Source organism: Aquarana catesbeiana, linkage group LG04, assembly GCF_042186555.1.
Source record: "Aquarana catesbeiana isolate 2022-GZ linkage group LG04, ASM4218655v1, whole genome shotgun sequence".
Classification (NCBI taxonomy): domain Eukaryota; kingdom Metazoa; phylum Chordata; class Amphibia; order Anura; family Ranidae; genus Aquarana; species Aquarana catesbeiana.
The window spans coordinates 55,867,385-55,889,459 of NC_133327.1; the positions used below are offsets into that span (position 1 = coordinate 55,867,385).

At 45.4% G+C, this 22,075-nt stretch overlaps 1 pseudogene; it reads right to left on the reverse strand.

Moving 5' to 3' along the window:
- Positions 1-208: 208 nt before the first annotated feature.
- Positions 209-381, reverse strand: LOC141141878 (U2 spliceosomal RNA; annotated as a pseudogene).
- Positions 382-22,075: the final 21,694 nt, after the last annotated feature.

The window sequence follows — 22,075 nt, forward strand, 5'->3', positions numbered from 1 at the left end:
CCTTAGGAGAAAGATGAATAGAACACTAGCTGTCTTGTCGAAATGTGTCTACTTACTGACTTGCTGACTTAATAGGTTTGGCTTCTTGCAACTGCCACTTTACCTGCTGCTTCCTGACCAAAAAATATGGAGCGAGAAGGTAGGGAGAGAGATAGGCCAAGAAACTGACAGGAAGCAAAAACACCAATACACACAGGGGTGCATAAGAGAGGGGTGCACCGGTCCTGGAGGTACTGCAATACCAGGTCGATGCGTGGAGTGGACAGAGCATCTCCCTGTTCTAAAAATCCATTTAATATATGTTCCCCAGATAGGGGACATATCAGATATTAAACTGATAAGAACAGATTTTTGTTTTTTTTATTTTTTTTCCCTTCAGATTCCAGCGTATAATACTCATCCAACAAGAACCAACCATCTATTATTTTTAGTACTGCGCTTCAATCATCATTCAGGTAAAAAATCCCGTAACTTTGAAAAGTTTTATAAAAAGTCAAACAATAAAATTCATACAAAACACATTAAAAATACAATCCCTCAACCCCCCCCCCCCCCACCACCTCCGCATCCCCAAAAAACATCCAACAAAACAACTGACAACTTAGCCAAGCATAAGTTCACACAATCCTCACATGATACCATGCGTTTCCCCTTTACTTCCCAACACCTTACATCCCACAACACCTCTCTCAACACAGCCATGAAAATCCATGCTCTTCTCTGCATGTCCTTATCACCCTCCACCATCCCAAAAAAACAGCCAACAAAATTCATATTTTTAACACCAAGGACCATGTACAAAAAGGGAACCAACCTAGTTCTTACCCTTTTAACAAAGACACACTCGACTAAAGCATGTTCCACTGATTCAAGTTCAGCACATCCTTCCTTAGGACATATCTCAACTCTACACAAATCTTTAGCCTTAAGAAAGACTCTGGTCAACAAGCACCTCTGGAAGGCCATCCAGGCAATTTTCTTCTGTCAGTTGGTGACACCATTAATCGCAAAATTCTTCCAGCATGCTTCGGTCATCTTAGAGCCAAGTCCTCTGATATTTGCCACAATTTTATCTCTGGAAATCCATTTTAATAGTCCAGCCTTTCCAACCGCTCCTGCTTCCAATTCTTTTAATCTATGCTCCTTATAGAACTGTTCCAGACGAACATAAAAGGAGGGAGAAATCAAAGCCACAGGCCTTAAACTCTCTAACACACCATCCCCATTTCATCAGGGACCAGCCTGCCAAGTAATGCATTAGGCAGGCCACCATCCCACCACCAGAAAAAGTCTTGTAGTAACCCAACCAATAATGCACACCAAGATAAACCGATATATCCGGGAAACCATAACCGCCCAGGCAGGGCTTCTTTACCACCACCGCCCTAGCAACCCTCTCCATCTTGGCACCCCAGACAAAAAGAAAGAGAATTCTTGTCACCCTCTGCACCATTCTAATTCCCGGCGGGAAGATCAGGCTGAAATATAGCAGTAAAGGCAGCACGACAGCTTTGATGACCTGAACCTTACCCGTCAAGGTCAGATGTCTGGTCTTACAAAAATCCAACTTCCGGATGATTTTCCTCATCACATTCGCTTATAATACAATACAATATTAGCTTGGCTTGATAAGTCTCTTTCAAAACGAGTACCCAGGACAGTAATTGAATCATTAACTTTCACCTTAGTGTTTTCAATCTTACAAGTGCCGCTCATCACGCACACCTGACTCTTGTGCCAATTTTTTTTTTTAACAGTAAAGGTTTTTTATTTAACAAATCAGCATTACAAAATCATCAGTGTACGACAATTAGTATTCAGTCATTACATCATTATGGTAAAGCATCCCTTTAAGGAAACAGTGCAGGATCTCACAAATACATATTTACTAGCTTCCTGTATATCTTGTAACATATAGAGAGAATGGAACAACAATATTGCGCATTTTACATATAACCCATTCTATCCTATTTCCAACTTACATCCAAGTATTGGGCAGCCTTATTAGTAATTCCCCTTTAGTCTTCATCCGCTTATTCCCCATCTCCCTCCCCCAATGAGATCGTAGGATATTCCTATCTGGAGCCAGCTCCGAGTATCAGCAGGTAGCGTGTTCACTACCCCCCAAGATCCGGTACATGTGTGAAGAGTTCCTCCGATTAAATATAATCGTCATCCGGCACGACCCGACGACCACCCGTGTCCGAGGGAGGGGCAAGCCCAAAGTCAAGACCGGGGAATCCGTCACTCGGTCCCCAGCTCCCGGTCCCTCAACCACGCGCAGCCATCCAGGCCGACCAGACCCTATTAAATTTAGCAGGACACTGTCTGCTTTCATATGTAAGTTTGTACAGTGGCAGCACTGAATCTACTGCCTTCTTCCAGGACCCGAGGGTGGGGGGGTCAGCTGACTTCCAATGTAGCATTATCTCTCTCCTTGCATAGAACAGCATAAATGTTATAGAAAGTTTAGTGTATCTGTCCCCTTCAACATCACCCAAGTAGCTCAACAGAAGCAGCATGGGATCAGGTGATAACTCAGTTCCACATATGTCATTTAACACCCCTGTAACCCCTTCCCAGTATGGTCTGAGCTTCTGGCACGCCCACACCATGTGCCAAAATGTCCCCTCCTGCACCAAGGGCATGATGGATCGACATGGGGATACATTTTTGCCATCCTATGCGGAGTGAAGTAGGCCCTATGAAGAAACTTCAACTGCATGAACCTGTCCTTAGCTGCCATCACAGTTGGGATGTAGGTCGAGACACAATCCTCCCATTCCTCCTCCCCCAGTGCTTGAATATCCTCCCATTTGTCAAAAGTACGGGTGGGCTTAATGTCATATGCTACCGTCAGGTACATGTACAATGTGGATAGGGGCTTCCCCATTGCACTTGAGGTCAAAAGTCGCTCAACTAAGTCCGGTTCCAGAGTCAGTTTATCCTGGAATTGCGCCCTCATCGCGTGTCTCAATTGCCAGTATCTGAACTCAAAAGTTCGTGGGAGAGAGTACTGTCGTTTAAGGTCGTTGAAGGACGTTAGCCTACCATTGGTTATAACATGTTTTAGAGTGGTTATTCCCCGTGTAGCCCACTGGGAGGGATCTGGAATATCATAGAGGTGGGATAGGGTAGGATTACCCCAAAGCGGAGTGTGAGGAGATATGCGATTTGGCTCAACATATATTGCCCTGGCCTCCCTCCACACTCTAATGGTAGCTTTCATTGGGGTCGTCAGAGGGTAGGGTGCCTTGGGACCCCTGTACACTAGGTTTGACAGGGCCGCGTAGGAGCCCAAGATGGCAGCCTCGAGTCTAACTGCAGGATTTTGTCTGGGCTGAGAGAACCACCAGCGCACCGTAACCAGTACAGCGGCCCAATAGTATATCAAAAAATTTGGCAGGGCAAGTCCCCCTCCTGATAAAGGAAGGTAAAGCACCCTCTTTGCCACTCTGGGGGGTCTCCCAGCCCAGATGAAAGCGGTCAAAATCCCCTCTAGACGTCTAAAAAAAGACTTTGGTATGTGGGATGGTGTGTTACGGAAAAAATACAGAAATTTCGGGAGAAATACCATTTTAAGCAAATTAATTCTGCCTTCAGGGGTGAGCGGTAAGAACGCCAGGCAGTGCATTTTACTGTGAATTGGGAGATGAGGGGCTGCAGATTTTTTCCAAAAACTCGTGGGTAGTGTTTCTGATTTTTACACCCAGATACGTGAACTCGTCCACCCACTGAAGTGGGGAGGCAGTGTCCACCCTGGGAAGCATGGGATGAAGCTGAAACAAGACCGACTTGTCTCAATTTATGCGGACACCTGAAAATCGGGCGAAGTTTTCAAATAGGTTTAAAGCTTCCTGCAACGATTGATTGGGATCAGCAAGATAAAGTAATGTGTCGTCCGCGTACAGGGACACTTTTTCTTCAATTGTGCCTACCGTTATTCCCTTCACCCTCGCCTCCGCCCTCAAAGCGATGGCAAGGGGTTCTATCGCCAAGGCGAAAAGCCCCGGTGACAAAGGGCAACCCTGACGTGTGCCCCTACCCAGGGGGAAAGAATCAGAGAGGGTTCCGTTAGTGCGAATCCTAGCTGTGGGGTTGGCGTAGAGCATCCGCAACCATTTTAGGAAATTCGTACTCTTGTGCCAATTTACATTAAGGCCAGATACACTACTAAAAAGACTTAGCTGTAATTCTACTCGTCTTATATCAGCTTCGGATGTACAAGTGAAGGTAGCGTCATCCATATAGGCTATGGATTTTAGATACCCTCCACTACTACAGTACCTGGCACAAAAAGGCCTCTAATCCTTTTGTCCCGCTGTACATGCTTTAATAAAGGATCAATCGCACAGATAAACAGGATAAGCGAAGGAGACACCCTTGCCTAACTCCTGAACAAACTGGAAAAAAAAACAGACAAATTCCCGTTAACCAGTACCTGGCTTACCACCCCATCATACAAGCCTCTTAACATTTTCAAAAAAGACCCAGGTAAACCCATCTTACCCAACACTTTAAACAAGAAGGCGTGGGATACCTTATCATACGCTTTCTCTAAATCGATCCCTAGAAAGGCCAGTGGTAAGCTATTCATTTGGGCATAGAAGGCAAGATCCCATAACAAAACTAGATTGTCCATGATCCTTCGGCCTGGGACAGTGCAGGCTTGCCACTCACCAACTCATTTAGAAACTACTTGATTCAGCCTATTTGCCAGTATTTTTGCCACTAAGCAATGTGATTGGCCTCCAGTTTTTAATATCTTTCCTATCCCCTTTTTTAAAAATTAGGGTAATAGCACCTTCTTTCATTGTATCAGATACTACTCCATACAATATGTGACAAGTTCTACCAGATGATTCTTAAACAGGGGCCAGAACTTTATATATAACTCTACAGACAATCCATCCCTTCCCGGGGTTTTATTTTTAGGCATTCTCTTAAGGGCACGTTCCACCACCTCCTCCACCACAGGATCTATTAAGCCATCGGCATCCATTTTCCCAAGACATCCTTCCACCACCTCACAATAAACTTAAATGTATCCAAGTAATACCAAGGAGTGTCCCAGTTGTAGGGGATGGAACTGTCCCATTTTGTCCCATCCAAGGGACCTCCAAAGAAGCAGGAGGAAAAAACAGGACATGGAGTTACTGCCAGAGTCCACAGTTCTGTCAACCAAAGTTTTGCGGATGCAGTTACAAGCAAAGAACACCCTCAGTAGTGTAGCGATGTCAGGCACACCCTTACCGCCCTTGAGAGGTTCCTTGAACATAACCACCCGCTTCACTCTGCCCATTTTGGAGCTCCAGATGAACTGAAACACCTCCCTGGTGATGGCCTTGCAGGTGTTGACCGGGGGGGGGGGGCCCAGGCCTGGGCGAGGTATTGCAACACAGGAAGAATCTCACTGCTAGGTACCAGTGTTTTACCTTCGATGGTGAGTTCTCTGAGGCTCCAAAGTCCAAACTTTTGTCGCATCTTTGCCAGTCTTTCCTCCCAGGACTTCAAGGCTGCGCCCTCAGCTCCAAAACAGACCCCAAGGATTTTGATGAAGTCTGCTTTGATGCTGAAAAGGATGGGTGCAGAAGAAGGCAGGAACCACTTTCTGAAGAACATGACCTCTGACTTCCCGCAGTTGACCTTTGCCCCTGAAGCTTGGCCGAAGTCCTCACAGGTCTGGGCGAGTGTGTCGATGGAGCGCCGATCAGAACAGAACACCGTCACATCATCCATGTAGAGTGAGCACTTGACCTCCCGTCTGTCCAGTCCCGGTGTGGTGATCCCTCTGATCTCTGGGTTCCATCTGATGCTTTGGGCGAAGAGCTCTATACAACAAACAAAAAGCAGAGGTGAGAGAGGGCAGCCTTGTCTGACCCCAGACCAAATTGGAAAGGGGTCAGTTTTCCAGCCATTTACCAACACCAAACTACAAATGTCATCATACATTACATTTACATATGAACAAAACATTTCCCCAAGACCAAACCTGCGCAGAGCTCTGCACATAAACTCGTGGGAGACTTGGTCAAAGGCTTTCTCCTGGTCAAGACTGACCAGGGCCGTGTGCACACGGTGGCCATGAATGTACTGGACCATGTCCCGGACAAGCGTAAGGCTTTCCGCAATTCTGCGACCAGAAATGCCACAAGTCTGATTCGGGTGGATGATCTGTCCGATGACGGACTTCAGCCTGTTGGCTAAAATCTTGGCGAGGATTTTGTAGTCCACGTTCAGAAGAGAGATCGGACGCCAATTGTTCAAATCTGATCTCTCCCTCTTACGTTTGTACAAAATCGTGATCATCCCCTCCCTCAGTGATGGAGGCATTTTGCCCTCTACCACCATCTCCTCGTACAGCTCAAGCAGGTCCAGGCCCAGGAGATCCCACAGTGCTACATAGAGCTCAACTGGGAGACCATAGCAGCCTGGGGTCCTTCCCCGCCTAAAGGATTTAGCGGCAGAGTGCAGCTCCTCCAACACCAAGGGGACGTTGACGGCTGATGAACCTGCAGAATCAATTTGGTTAGAGATACCTGACAGGAACCTGTCAGCCGCCTGTGTGTCTGTTTCTTTCGGAGAGTAGAGGTTGGTGTAGTAGTCGCTGACCACTTGCATCACAGCCTCCTTCCCCTTTTTGGAGTGTTCCAGTCTCGTCACGCAGCTCTGACAAGGGTGTGTGTCCTGAGTGAAGTTTCCTGAAAAAGAAAGAATTGCACTTTTCACCTTTCTCAAGATTCTCCACCTTGGCATGGAAGACTATGTGCCTGGATTCTTCCTCGAAGTGCCCTTTCAGGCTCTTCTTGGTGTCCTCCAGGTCCTGCATAACGTCCCAGCCGCAGTGATGAAGGTCCTGCAGGGACTGCAACAGATGTGGCAGTCTCCTGAGTTCCCTCTTCTTGGCACACACTTACTGGCGTCCCCTTGCCTGAAAGAAGCTGTGCAGCTTAACTTTCACAAATTCCCACCAATCACTTACCCTTCCAAAGAATCTCTTTTCCTCTGTCCAGGTGGCAAAGGCCTCCCGGTGTTCCTCCATCAATTCCTCATTTTCCAGCAGGGTGCTATTCAGCTTCCAGGAACCTGGTCCGTGGGCAAAGCCCTTGCCCAGGTCACCCTGAAAGTGAATAGCCCTGTGGTCAGAGAAGAAGCAGGGGATCATGGAGAACTCACGATGCTTGACTACCCATGAAGTGAGCACGAAGTCGATCCTGGAACGCACAGATCCGTCGGGTCAGCACCACAAATAAGTTCAAGGTACCTTTCCCTATGGATCCCACGGCATCCTGCAAGGAGGCCTCTGAGATCATCTCCTTGAGCAGCCTAGAAGTAGCATCAAGTTTTGCGTACATGCTGGAGCTGCGCCCATCCTCCTCGATCGGACAGTTAAAATCACCGCCGATCACTACTGTTCCTCTCATTTTTGTCAGCTGGTGCATAACAATTAATAATTCTTAATTGCACTCCCACATAGTCAAGCACCACAGACAAACATGTGCCAGGTACCACTTCTTCGTAGGATACCACTTTCACATTGGCATTATTAATGAGTACCCCCACCCCCTCACATCTGGAGGTGCTACTCGGGGCCCACACTGCAACTCCCTTCCTCCACTCCTTAATGCCAATCAAATTATCCACACCACACTCCTGTAAACATATAATGGCCGTTTTTAGAGAACACATATAATCCATCACCACAGCATTCCTATGTCCTGATTTTATACTTGTCACATTTATTGAGCTAATAGTAAGAGCCATCAGTAAATAGAAAAAGACTGCCATCATAAATTTTATTTAACATTTTCCTCCATCTCCGCCTCCTTCAGCATCTTCTGCTTCCTCTAGGTTACTGGTGAACTGGCAGATTCCTCAGAATCCCCAGGGATGTCGATCTGCAGCACTTTTCTCCCCACTCCCAGACTCCCTCCACCTTCCGAGGCCGCTTTACAGCTGCAGCCACCTCAGCCTCAAGAGATGTGAGAAGCCGCTGCCCACACTCAATACTGCCCATGCTGTCCACGCTACCCATCTCCTCCTCCTCTTCATCACTTGATGACAGATTGCCAATCAGGAACGGCACAGAGAACTGGACAGGAACGGCCTCCTTGTGCACACCCCCTTGCCGCCTCTCCTGGGTAATCTGGAAACTCTTCTTCCGACATGCCCACTTCCATGCCATGCCAGGACCTGCAATGACAGCAGCCTTCACTGCATCACCGCTGGTCTCCCGTACACCACCATTCTTCCCGTCTGTGTCTTTGGGCAGGTTGCCAAATACCACTGCAGTGGGGAGCGCGCTGTCAGAGCGTCCCATACCAGGGGCTCTTCCAGCCTTCTCCCACACACCACTGGTACCGGCTCTCTTTTCCCTCCCCACGCTTGTCTTCCCAACCGCAGCAGCATACCTCCTCTTCTGATACATATAATCCTGGCACTGTTTAGCCAAATGGCCAGTTTTTTGGCAAATATCACAGGTCCTGCTTCGCAGTACATTCATTGGCTTTATGCCCTATCTGCTTGCAGAAGTGACCATTCTCCATCATCTCACACTCTGCACTGACATGTCCATATAGAAAACACTTGTGGCAGTATTTTAGGTTGCCCTTGGTAGTACAAGTACCCCCTCTCACCACAAATAGAAAATACCACGGGTGGGCGTTTAACTCCTCCCACACAGCCTTTGTCCATCTTAAACCTCCCAAAAAACCTATATTTTCCAGTCCAGATTTTATACCTGTTCAAAACTTTTTCTCCCCCTTCAGCTCCTCGCAGTAATTTAACAAAAATGCTCTTACCATCATAAGGTTTGCAAAAGGACTGTACATATGAACGATTATCATCTTTTCCTCCTCCATAAACAAAGGGATAATCTGCATACTTTTCAAAATCTCACATTCCGCCTTTCTTATCACTTCCCAACACCTCACATCCATTGCTATCATAATCCAAATTTTCCTCTGTGTTGTCCTCTGCCCCTCCACCAAACCGAAAAACCAAACCAACTTATCCAGACTCTTCACACCTAACACCTCCTCCATAAAGGGGACCAACTTCTTCCGTACTCTATGCACAAAAGGGCAATAAAACAACGCATGTTCCACCTTCTCAAGGTCATTACATCCATCGCTAGGACATTTTTCATCCCTGGACAAATCTCTTGCTCTCAGGAAAGATTTTGTCAATAGTGCTCCATGAAATGTCAACCAAGATATCTTTTTGTCTGTTAGACACTCCCCTTAGAAGGAACCTCTTCCAACACACCTCTATCATTCTGGAACCAAGGCCACAAATATTTGCTCTCACCTCCTCTCTCTGAATCCATTTTATCAGGATCTTCTTTTCTATCGCAATTTCTCCCAATTCCTTCAGCCTGTTTATAGCATAAAAGGTAGCCAATTTCAAATACAAAAAGGGAGTTACCAGAGCCATAGGCCTTATCAAATCTTTACTACACCAGCCCCATTTTATCAGGGCCCACCCAGCCAAATACCGCATCAAAAAGTCAGTCTTACCCCCTGCAGAAAAGGGTTTGTAATGTGCCAGCCAATAGTGCATGTTCAGAAAAGCTGGGACATCAAGGAATCCACAGCCCCCTCCTTCAAGACTCTTCATAACTGTCTTTCGATCCACTCTCTCCGTTTTGCTGCCCCAAAAAAAAGACAAAAAGCACTCTCATTATTTTTTGCATCCACCTTGAATTCGGAGGAAAAATAAAACTATAATAAAGCAATAATGGCAGAATCACTGACTTTACCACCAACACCTTCCCTGTCAAAGTCATCCACCTAAGCTTCCAAAAGTCGATTTCCTTTTGGATTTTCCCCAACGCTTTTTCTGCATTCGTTTGGTCCAGCAAATCTCTCCCAAATTGCGTCTCCAGTATCAGCACCGAATCAACCACCTTAACTTTCACCTCCTTCAATACCCTAGATCCACTCAACGTGCAGATTTGACTTTTCTGCCAATTGACGTTAAGCCCTGACATACTGCCAAACAATTTTAATTGCAACTCTGCCCTCCGGGCGTCAACCAAAGGTCACATCATCCATATAGCAAACCGTTTTTACACATTCCTCTCCACTCCCTGGCAGAAAAAACCTTTCATTCCCTTATCCTTCTGTGCATGACGAAGTAGTGGCTCAATTGCACAAACAAACATAATAGGCGACAGAGGGCAACCCTGCCTTACTCCAGACCTAATGGGAAAAAAATCAGATAAATAGCCATTTACTAGCACTTGGCTCACAATTCCTGTATACAACCCTCTCAAGGTCTCCAAAAAGGGTGTTGGAATTCCCATCTCCTGCAGAACCTTAAACAAAAATAGTATGGCACCATGTCATAGGCCTTTTCCAGGTCCACCCCCATAAGGGCCAATGGCATATTGTTCAACTGAGCGTAAGACCAAATTCTGTAGCAAAATCAGGATATCAGAAATCCTCTGACCAGGAACAGCACACAGCTGTCCCTCCCCTACCAACTTATGTACCACCAAGCTCAACCTGCTGGCCAATAATTTTGCCACTAATTTGTAATCCACGTTCAGTAGCATAATAGGACGCCAATTCTTGATATCTCGCCGGTATCCCTTCTTAAAGATTAAAGTAATTGCCCCCTCCTTCATGGTAGGGGACAGTTCCTCCTTTGAGACACAATATCTGACAATCTCAGTCAAGTGCCCTTTCAAAGCTGGCCAAAATTTAATATAGAGTTTGACTGGAAACCCATCCTTCCCAGGAGTCTTATTCTTGTGCATGCTCTTCAACACACCCTCTACTTCAAGCTCAGTTACATCATCCAGCAAACCTTCCGCCTCCTCCTTGGTTTATAGTTTACATTTTTTATCAGAGGTATCATTTCCTCGTTCCCCAGGATTAAATGTATCCTAGAGAGCGTGGAATGCGTCTTAAAAAAACATAAATATTGGCAGGTCTCCGGATTCCGAGTTCTCCAGATATCACTCAGTCCAGTTTCATTCAAAAATTTAGTATTCCCTGCATTCCTAGTTTGTGACAAGGGAGGAAATCTATCCAGCATACAGTCTGTTACCATATTGAAGTCCCCCATTACTACCACCGATACCCTGGACTTATCCAGAATACAATCGACGAGCCCACAAAGAATCGAAATATCAAAGGGAGGGGGAAGATAAACATTTGCCAGTATGCAGGGTCTATTTTCAATTCTACAATACAGAAAAACGTATCTTCCTAGCTCGTCTATTTTAGACTGTATAAGGGAAAAAAACACCTTATTTCTGATAAAAATACTTACCCCTCTAAGAGGTATGGACTGAGTAATATTGTGTCTTATATTCTCGCCATCTCAGTTGGGGGGCAGAAGCCTTGGTGAGGTGTGTTTCCTGCAAGCATAAAATGGCTACTTAGTATGTTTTTGCTATAAGGAGAACTGCTGCCCTTTTCTCGAAGTCACCCATTCCTCGGATATTCCAAGAACATAAAGTGAGTTTTTTAAAGTGCATATTTTTAGCCATCAAAAAATGTATTTTCTATAAAGCATAAAAGCCATATCTTTTATCATTAAATTCCATATATGTGTTATTTTCGTGACTTCGTATTGCTTAATCTAATATCTGTAAATTAATCCAAACACTCTGGTGTACCAAGCGCACCACATATTCCTCCTACATACCATTTTCACCTGCCCGCTGGGCCTATTAGGGGGCATCCCATTGTGACCATTACATGCTCCAGTGATTTTAAGTGTTTTTAGCAACTTTATCTATAACTTATTACACTCTTGCATCCCTTTCCCTTCCTCCCCTGCTACTAAACCAACCACAAATATGACAAACAAGGCAGACTAGACAAACAAAAAGCACACATGTAGAGAACTTTTCACCATATCCCTTAACTACAGGGGGTGGTGTAAGCATTTTTCCCTCCCCCTCCCTCGCTACTTCCCCTAATTATTCAACCTAGTGCATATTTATGTATCAGACTTCTCACTTACCAGACCGGTGAGTCCTCTTGGGCAGAGGGTAGGCTCTCTTACGCGTCCGACTCACGGCCCCTGGTAGAGTATACAGGAAGCACAGGAGTACGGCGTGGTATGGGAGCCTGGTAACAGAGTCCAGATGCAGGTGGATGAGCAATCCTTAAGCAGCAAGGTGCAGGCTGGAACACAGGCAACAAGACTGAACAGGGTGGTCAGGAGACAGGCTGTGTTTGGCAACAGGCAGGCAACGAGGTACAATGGAGCAGGCAGAAGAATAGTCAGACAGGCCAGAGGTCAGGTGCAGGCAGAGTTCAGAGGAGTCAAGGAGACAAGCCGGGTAGTCAGGAGATCTTGGTTTACAGGCACAGGAAACAGGTACAAGGAACGGCAGAGCTTGTTGATCAGGCAGCACTGATCAGAGAGTGAGGCCAGCTTAAATAGACAGATTGGCGCCAAATGGCGCGCGCGCACCCGCACACACACCAGGCCTGACCGGAAGATGCATACCAGTGCCACAAGGAGCGTGCGCAACAGGACCAACAGGAATGCGCGCGCCAGCGCACCCCGACGCACACCACCATGAGCACCCTGCCTACCGAGGTGAGCTCTCTGACATTATGTGATAATAGCTAAAACATAAAAATAGTGGCAATCTGAAAAATATACAGTCAAATTATCCTGCAGTGCCTTAAACTAATTCACAAGCTTAAATCCTAAATCATAATGTTCATGGAATTCTAGAATAAAAGGGGGCGGGATTTATTATAGTCTTTTCTTATAGGATACTATCCATTCCTCGACTCTCTCCAGGTTGTCAAAAAATACAGTCTCTCCCATGGCATTTATTCGTGGTCTTGCTGGGTATAACAAGGCATAATTCACTTTTAATTGTTGTAGCTTACGCTTGACCTCCCCAAACTTAGCCCTCCTTTTCTGTAATTCTGGGGAGAAATCAGGATACATGGAAACCCGGTTCCCATTATACATAATGTTGCCCATTTCTCTGGCTTTATTTAGAATAGTCATTTTGTCCTTATAGTAAGTAACTTTACCAGGAGAGATCTAGGAGGGGCTCCCGGTTGAGGGGGTCTAGGGGGGACCCTATGAGCTCTTTCTGATGCGAAAAGGGGTGAAAAAGACTTGTCACCAAACAGCTCCTTGAACCATTTTCCCAAAAAGGTGGTGGGGTCCGAGCCCTCGCTACGAAGTCCTACTATTCGCATGTTCTTCCGGCGCATCCTGTTCTCCATTTCGTCAAGTTTTAACTGGTAATTAACTATTTGCTCCTTTTATAGTGTCCAACTCCCATTTCATTGGATTTACATCATCCTCCAAGGTACTAACCCTCTCTTCTAAAGAAGTGGTCCTTTCCCGTACTTTCTGCATGTCGTGTCTCACAATTGACAGCTCTTCCTGCACAGTTTTAAGTTGTGATGACATTTAATTTATGGAAGACTTGCAGGAGTTAATTGCATACAGTATGTCTTTTAATGATTGTTCTAATTCCCCCGAATTTACAATATTCAGTGGTGATGTTGTTTGCCCCTGCGCTTCCTTCATCCCCTCTACTAATACATTTCCAATGGGGGTGTTCAGTCCTATTACAGGAGTTGCCTGGCCCTGACCCTGGCTCTTCCTAGGAAGGTTAACCCCCCGACTGTAGTTTCGATAACATACTGGCGTGTGTATTCTGTTGATTGTTTTTTGGGGGGGGTCTGTCCGTGTGAAAATTCCTTTAGTTTAGCAGCAGCGGCTTGACTCACTTTAGTAGTACGCTGTGATGGCCTAGTCATATAGGGCCCTCCCAAAGCCAGCTCAGCACAGTAAGCAAGGGGGGAGGGTGAGACAAAGTAGAGCCAAAAAAAAAAAGAATCAAGCTATGTAAAGTTGGGGTGAGGTATAGAGATCTATCCCCCACAGTTCAGGTCTCAAGAGTAATATTGCTCAGTCCAGATACGGGTCATAAGACATAAATACTAAGAAAAACATAAATGACCCAACACCTATCCCCCAGCTCCCCAAAAGAAAGAAGGATAAAATGGGTATTTCTCTCCACATATATTAGATAGATAGATAGATAGAGAGAGAGAAAAAACACTATGTGTCCAGCAGGGACAAGTCCTTCCTATCATGTGATGATATAAAGTGACATGCTAGAAAATAATATGTGTAGAAAAATAATAAATAAAATGCTCAAACTGAAATTACACTCAAATAAATAGATTGTCAACTGGTATTACTAGTATTTAACAGTCATCACTAGCAAGCTGTGTAAAACCTATATAAACATATATACAATTGAAAAAATGACAACTGAGCCGTGTTCTTTGCATCATTCCAGCGTATACTTACAAAAAGATAAAATCATGGATAAAAAATTGTATATTTACATTACAAAAGGAAAAACCTCTTACCACCCCTCAAAATTCCACAACACACATCTGCCTCCTTCACCCCCATACTCCTCCTCTCTACAGCCAAGACATAAAACATTCTCGCCATCACCCAATCTACACAATCCTTCTCTGTCAGCACCATTTTCTTTTTCACAAAAGCACACCGTGTCTCCCACACCACCTCCCTAAAAATTGCGGAAAAGATGAACATTTTTCATTGAATCACTTTTCAACCCTCCACCAACCCAAACACCCCAGACTCATATGTGATCCTGTTCACTCCAACCATCCTCCTCACAAACCCTTCTATAAGCCTCCAAACTTCTTTAGGAAAAATATAGTTCCAGAAAATATGCCTTATGGTCTCCTGCCCCCCGCATCCTTCCCTTGGTCAAACTAATTCCTCACAAGATCCCTAGCCTTTAAGAAAGCTAAGGTCGGTAAGCAATTATTCAGTGACATCCACACCACCTCTCTTTGCTTACTTGTTATGCCCTTGAATGCCATATTCTTCCAACATTGCTCTGTCTTCTTCGGGCCCAGTCCAAAAATGTTGGTTATCAATTCACTCCTCCTTAACCATTTTCAGAACACTTCCTTCTTTACTGCCCCTTGCCCAAGCTCACTCAATTGATTCTCATCAAAGAACTTTCTCATCCTCAAATAATGTACTGATGGGACCAAAGACATGGGCCTCCTCAAGTCCCGCTCACACCCCCCCACTTCAAAAGGGGCTAGCCAATCAAGTATCTCATCAAAGCTACAGCTTTTCCTCCTGCTGAAAAGGTCTTAAAGTGTGTAAGCCACCATTGAACTTCCAAAAAGTGTTCTATATTCGGAAAATCATATCCCCCTTTCACTGGTGGCTTCATCACCACTTCTCACCTCACTTTTTCCATCTTCGACCCCCAGAAAAAAAATAAAAAGCATCCTTGTCACCTTCTGAATCCACCGCTTATTGGGGGGGGAAAATTACCGAAGAATAGATCAAAAACGGCAGAATCACAGATTTTACTATCAGCGTTTTCCCGTACAACGTCAGATGCCGCATTTTCCAAAATTCCAACTTCTTCTCTACCTTCTCCACCATCTTCACCGTATTCTGGTATCCCAGACTTCGTTCAAAAATCACACCGAGAACTTACACTTCCTCCACTTTCTTCAGTCTGCTCCTGGACACATCGCACATCCCACTTAGCATGCTGACATTACTCTTGCCCCAATTTACTCTTAGACAGGATATTCCACCGAAGATTTCCAGATGGAGTTTGGCTCTTGCAAGGTCTTTCATCGAATTACATAGAAACATCACATCATCCATGTAACACATCGCCTTTACATTCGTGTTTCCACAACCAGGTAAGAATAGGCTTTTAAAACCTTTGTCTTGGATTACATGCCTTAGCAGGGGCTCCATTACACAAATAAAGGCAATGGGGGAAAGGGGACACCCTTGCTTTACCCCAGACTTAGCTTGAACTGCTCCAGACAGATTCCGTTAATTAAAATCCGACTGCTCATTCCTTCATATAGACATTCCACCAAGTTCACAAAGTCCTCTGAAATACCCATCTGCCATAATACGACAGACAAGTACGCATGAGACACACAGTCATAGGCTTTTTCCAAGTCTATCCCTGCGAGTGCTAGTGGCACATTGTAGCTCTGAGCATAAAAAATAAAATCCCTCAGTAATATAAGATTGTCTGCGATCCTCCGACCCAGGACAGCACACACCTGCCATTCCCCTATGACCTGATCTATTACTCCTCGCATCCTATTTGCCAACAGTTTAGCCAAGATTTTGTAATCACAATTCAGTAATGTGATTGCCTGCCAATTTTTTATATCCCTATGATCTCCATTCTTGTAAAATAATGTAATTATCCCTTCTTTCATGGAATCCGACACTCTCTTGCCATCCACACATGTTTTCACTACTTCACACACGTGCTCCTTTATCACTGACCAACATTTTACATAAAACTCTACGGGTAAACCCTCACCCCCCGGCGTTTTATTGCTCTTCATACTTTTCAACACCCCCCCCACCTCCAACTCAGTCAAAGGATCTAATAAGGTTTCCACATCTTCTGCACACAAATTGCCCCTCACCACCTCACAATATTCCTCCATCTCACCCTTTGGTGCACCTTCACCTCCCAATTCCTCATAAAATGATCTAATCACCTCCTCCATCCTCCCACCAGACACCACCTCCTCCCCTTCCAGCACAGTACGAAACACTTTCTTTGTCCCATAGGATTTTTTAAAGAAGAACCTGGAACACTTCTCATTCTCCTCCATTTGCTCAACTTTAGCCCTAAATACAATCCCCCTTCCATGATCCTTCAGAGTCATATTTCTTGCATCACGCACCTCTTTAAACCCCACCTCCACCCCCATCCTTTTACACTGGTATAAAAAGTGCAATTTGTCAAGCAGTCTTTCATTCTCCTCCCGCCTCTTCCGTGCCTTCACATTCCCCAATCTTTTAAAAAACTTTGCCCAATCCCACCACAACAGCAAATCTTCAAAATCACACTTCCTCCTCACCAAACTCTCAAAGGGTGCAAAGGCCTCCACCACCCCCTCCTCATTCAAAAAGGACACATTAAGTTTCCATACACCTTTACCAAATTCCACACCAGTCTTTAAATGAAAGGTCCCAAGTAACAGTACAGGGTCTGAAAAGGTAACTGGGTTAACCCTATAATCCAAAACCTTCAAAAACTGTGAAAAAACTGAAAAAATAAAATCAATCCCGGACCGTACTGTACCCTTGTCTGAAAAAAGGTAAAGGATAAATTCTCTTAACCTCTCTCGCCATGATGAAAATCATCCACTTTTTCATTCAGGGCCCTTGAAGATCTGTCTAGCCCTCCAGCCCCCCCCCCAACTTTGTCTCTCCTCCTTCCTTCTAACACCGTTAAAATTGCCAACCAAAGCTGTAGGAATCCTACCAGGCAGGTGTAACCTTAAAGTATTCAAAAACACACATCTTATTCTTATCTGCCGGTGTGTAACAATTTATCACTCCTATCTTCCTTCCAAGTTTTTCAAATACTGCCACTTGTATTCTTCCAGGTATCACCACTTCATGAGATGTACTGTACCATAGGATTTTTAACTAAGATCCCCACACCCTCACTCTGCAAGTCACATCTCAGAGCTCACAGACACATTCCATGTTTCCAATCCTTCTTCACCACCCTCTCCACACCACACTCTTGAATGCAAATCAAATCAGCCTTACATTTGCTTACCTCATCAAACGCCACCGCTCTTCTCCAATTGGAACAAATGCTCCTTACATTGACTGAACCCACAATGAGAGCCATTGCGAGAAAAAAATTAAACATATCAGCCATGACAAAAATACTTAAAGATCCATGACTCAATCACACTTGGGTCATGCATTCCTACTTGACTCTGCTGTCTTCTGGAGAATGGAGAACTGGCGGATTCTGCTTCAGAACCCCCGTCTGCATCAATTACAAGGGCACCTCCCCCCTCATCCGCCCCTTCCTCCACCCGAGCCTTTTTTCGAGCTGACTCATTAGAGGGTCCTTCCAAAAAATGACTAAGGGCTGTCCACATGGCAAACTAGCTTCACTATCCACATCTATCATTTTGTCATCACCATCTGACTCATCTTAATTCTCCTCTTCTTCTTCCTCCGCTGAAGATAATCCACTCATTAAAGCTGATAGCATTCCAGGACTTGCCACCCCAGACACCAGACCCTCTATCTCCAGAGCTGTGTTTTCTCCTCCAGACATGGAACCATCCTGCTGCTCAACTTGCCCCTCACTCGCATTCAAGGATGTCACACCAGACTTCATACCTTCATCTTCACCTGCAACAACTGTTGGGCCTCCAGAGCCGGTACCGCCACCTACCACTGCGTCACCAGTGGCCACACTGGTACCACCAACTCCTCCCACCACCACAGACTGCTCTGCAGGCACAGCTTCATCAGCTCTGTGACCCAGGGGGGGGGAAACGGCCAAGTCCGCATCAGCGGGTCTCGCGCCATCCCTCCCCGCCGGCTCCGCTCTCTTGGGCTTCGACTGTGCTCCACTCCGCTTGTCCTTCTCCGCTTGCCACTTTGTCGCTCTTTCATCCATAGCCACCCACCTTCTTGAAAAGAAGTATCGATCACCCTGTTTCGCCAGATGCCCTGGTGCCTTACAGATGTCACATAGTCTCAGTTCTTTACAATCTTTAGAGAAATGGTCCTCCTTCCTACAGAATCTGCACTTTGTCCTCTGATCACAGTCATTACTGGAGTGCCCATACACAAAACACTTGCGACAAAAGACTGGTTGTCCCGGTTAAAAAAAAATCCCCTTTCTCCCCAATAGAAAATACTGCCGGGGGCCTCCTCACTCCACCCACACAACTTTAATCTACATGAAATCTTCCAATAAACTTATATTTCCCTGACCAAATTCTTTACTTTATCTCCTCCTCAGTACCTCACAATATGATTGAAGGAATGCCCTTACTAAGCTAAAGTCTGTAAAAGGGTTGTACATGTGTACAGTGATGGGTTTTTCCTCCTGCATAAACAAAGGCATCACATGCAACTTTCTCATCACCTCTTCATTTTCTGATTTTCTTGCAGTTTCATAGACTTCCAACGTGCCTCAGAAGAAACAAATGTCACATCGTAAATATGTTGCTGTGGAAAGTCTTGCAGACACATAATGTCTCTTACCGGCACACCTAGGAAATCCATCAAAACGTCCACTACGATAGCCCGAAGGTTCATCTTGTCTTTAAATTCCGGCTTCACCGTAAAGCGCAACGAGTTCCTTAGTCCTTGGTTTGCCATCTTTGGCGCAGCAAAACACCGGCCGCCCTGGACTCCAGAAAAGGAACCCCCCGAAGGGGGCCCCCGGAACGCCCTCTACTTACTTACGGCACCTGTGGGGTTACGACCCACAATCGCCCTCTCGTAAACTTCCAGCAGCGTCCTACCCAAAAGCAGCAGGGGATGCACCAGTTAAGGAAAACATCTCCAGGCCGAGTAGGACTGGTGCCTTCTGTAAACCCTCTGACTCCGACACAAGATCGCAACCAAAAGGCCGAGAAGTGATAACCCAATTATTCTCTTTTCCGAGTGAGCAGTGGCCTGGCTGAAACAAAGAGCTAGCTGAGAGGTGCCCGCCTGCCCTTCTCCCAAGTCTGGACTTGTCCGAGCCACAAAGACGCAATTTTTCACACCTACCCGGGCTTGTGGCCTAATCCCTACCTGCTGGCCTAAAACCAACCTTTTTAACACCTTATGTAGGCCCTTTTGACCTTTTAAAATATCAATATTAAGAAAAAAGGGGGAAAATTTGGGACTTTAAATGAGGTTCTCGACATAGTGGGGGTGTGTAAAAGAAAAAATTGTTTATTGTCATAGAGGACACGATAATTGGATCTCAGTGGTGTGGAGCAAGTGCAATAATAAGTCATAAGTTTACAAATACAATTCCACATAGGGCAGGGACATCAAGGATACATAATGATATCGACTTGGAAACACATGATAATATGGCGACCAAACATATAACATGGTAATCAAGGATACAAAATAATATCAGCTTGGAAACGCATGACAACATGAAAATTAATGAGCAATCTCATGAATTCATATCTATACACAAGTATTAAAAGTGGCACAGTGTGATGAAATGGCATGATTGCTTAATAGTAGACTAAATTGATAACTCATAGGAATGTGTGTAGGCATCCTTAATTGTCCGACGCGTTTTTTATGTAAAAAAAACACTCATCAGGGGCGGATGCTCCCGAGAATCTAGAAAAATAGGAGTATAATTAATCTAATATAATACTAAGCGTAACAGCGTAACAGGAAGGCACTCACTACTGACATGTCCATACATCATACATTTTCTGCAATACCTGGGTTGTCCGGGGTAAAAAAAAAAACCCTTCCCCTCCATTAGTGAATAGAGTGGGGGGTCTTCTGACTCCTTCCACACAACTAGAGTCATTCTTGAAAGTTCCAAAAAAGCTACTTCCCCGACCAAATTTGAAAGTTATTGAACACTTTATCCCCACCTCTTAAGTCATCACAGTAATTACTTTGGAAGGCTCTCACCAGATTAACATCCGCAAAAGGATTATATAGATGAACTGTGATTACCTTTTCCTTTTGCATAAATAAAGGTTGCACCGCAAACTTCCTTCCAACTTCGTTTTCTTCTATCAACTTAAATTTCTCAAAGATGTTCCAGCAGACCTCAGTTGAAGAAAAGGTGACATCATATAAGCGCTGGTTAGGAAAATCCTGTAAACACAAGATGTCTCTTACCCGTAGGCCAAGGATGCCCATCAAAAGATCCACGACCACGGGCCTCAACATCACATCTGCAAAACCTGGCTTCACTAGGAACCGAAGCGAGTTCCGAATTCCTCGGACCGCCATTTTGGCACACAAAATGTACCAGTCACCTTCAGGTCCGACCGCTTTCCTATGGAGGCCCCCACAAGGGGAAACCCCCACAGTTCCACCAACCGCCTAAAGATAGAGCCGCCTTCAAAAGGGCGATCGCTCCTCGTTGCCCGGGGACTAAGCCTAAGGCCAATAGCAGAAAGGGGGGCCCTCCGAAAAGGGACGCTCTCCCCAAGGCCGACTGTCGGGTACCCTGGGCACCTTTCAACCAAGATACAAGCAAGCAGATTAAAAATGTATATTTTATTTTGCAAGAAAATATACAAAAAAACAAATACTTCAACAGGGTACATTCCACTTTGTACTGCGACGCAGCGCATAAATACACTACATAATACATTTCCAAGCATACAAATAAATTACATTCATCCTGCGGTATGATGCCTGATGTGTTGTGCAGCGTAATAATAATACCCCAAAACATCACATCATGCATGACGCCGCATTACCCTGAAAGCATTACTTCAAAAACATGTCACAAAAAGTCATATACTGTCAGATAGTGTTCAAATGGCCGACGGGTGTGATGGGGGGGTGTTGAGGAGATGGGGTAGGGGAGGGTGAAAAAGAGTTCACAAGCCCGAAGCTTTATTGAACTGCCAAAGGATACACAGGGGAAAGGGGAAATCTTCAGACCTCCTCTTCCTCCTTGAAGTTCATCAAGTGATAGTCTCTGAGCAGACAGTGGACCAGTCTGCGACAGTCCTCGATGGACATCCTCTCCCCCTGGTGGATGAGGCGCTTTCTGGCGCACCACAAAGCGTCCTTAAAGCAACACAGCACCCGCCAGGCATCGTCAATGTCCTCCTGTGAATGAGTTCCACAGAAGAGTCCGTTCAACACACCGAAGTGTGTGATAGCAGTCTGTGGTACAAAGCCTTTCAGTTCAGGTTCCAAGGCCCTCAACAGGTCCTGTGCAAAGGGGCACGCCCAGAAAACATGAAAAGCAGTTATCTCCTGGATGATGCAAAAGGGGCAGTGCATGAATGTCCTGAGTGGCAACCCCCCTTGGATTGCCATCCATGCCAGATCTTTGTGCCTGTTGGTGAGTCTCCTTGAAGAAACATTCCTCCAGACCACTTTGCAGGTGGCTGAAGGGAGCCCTGGAACAGTCTCAACAATGTCCGATGCTCTAATCAACTTGTGGATAGTTTTTGGCTTCCACCAGTCGGGCTTCACTCCATGTAGCCCCAGCTCCTTAATAAACTTGAAGGTGTCCAAGTAGTACCAAGGGGTGTCCTAG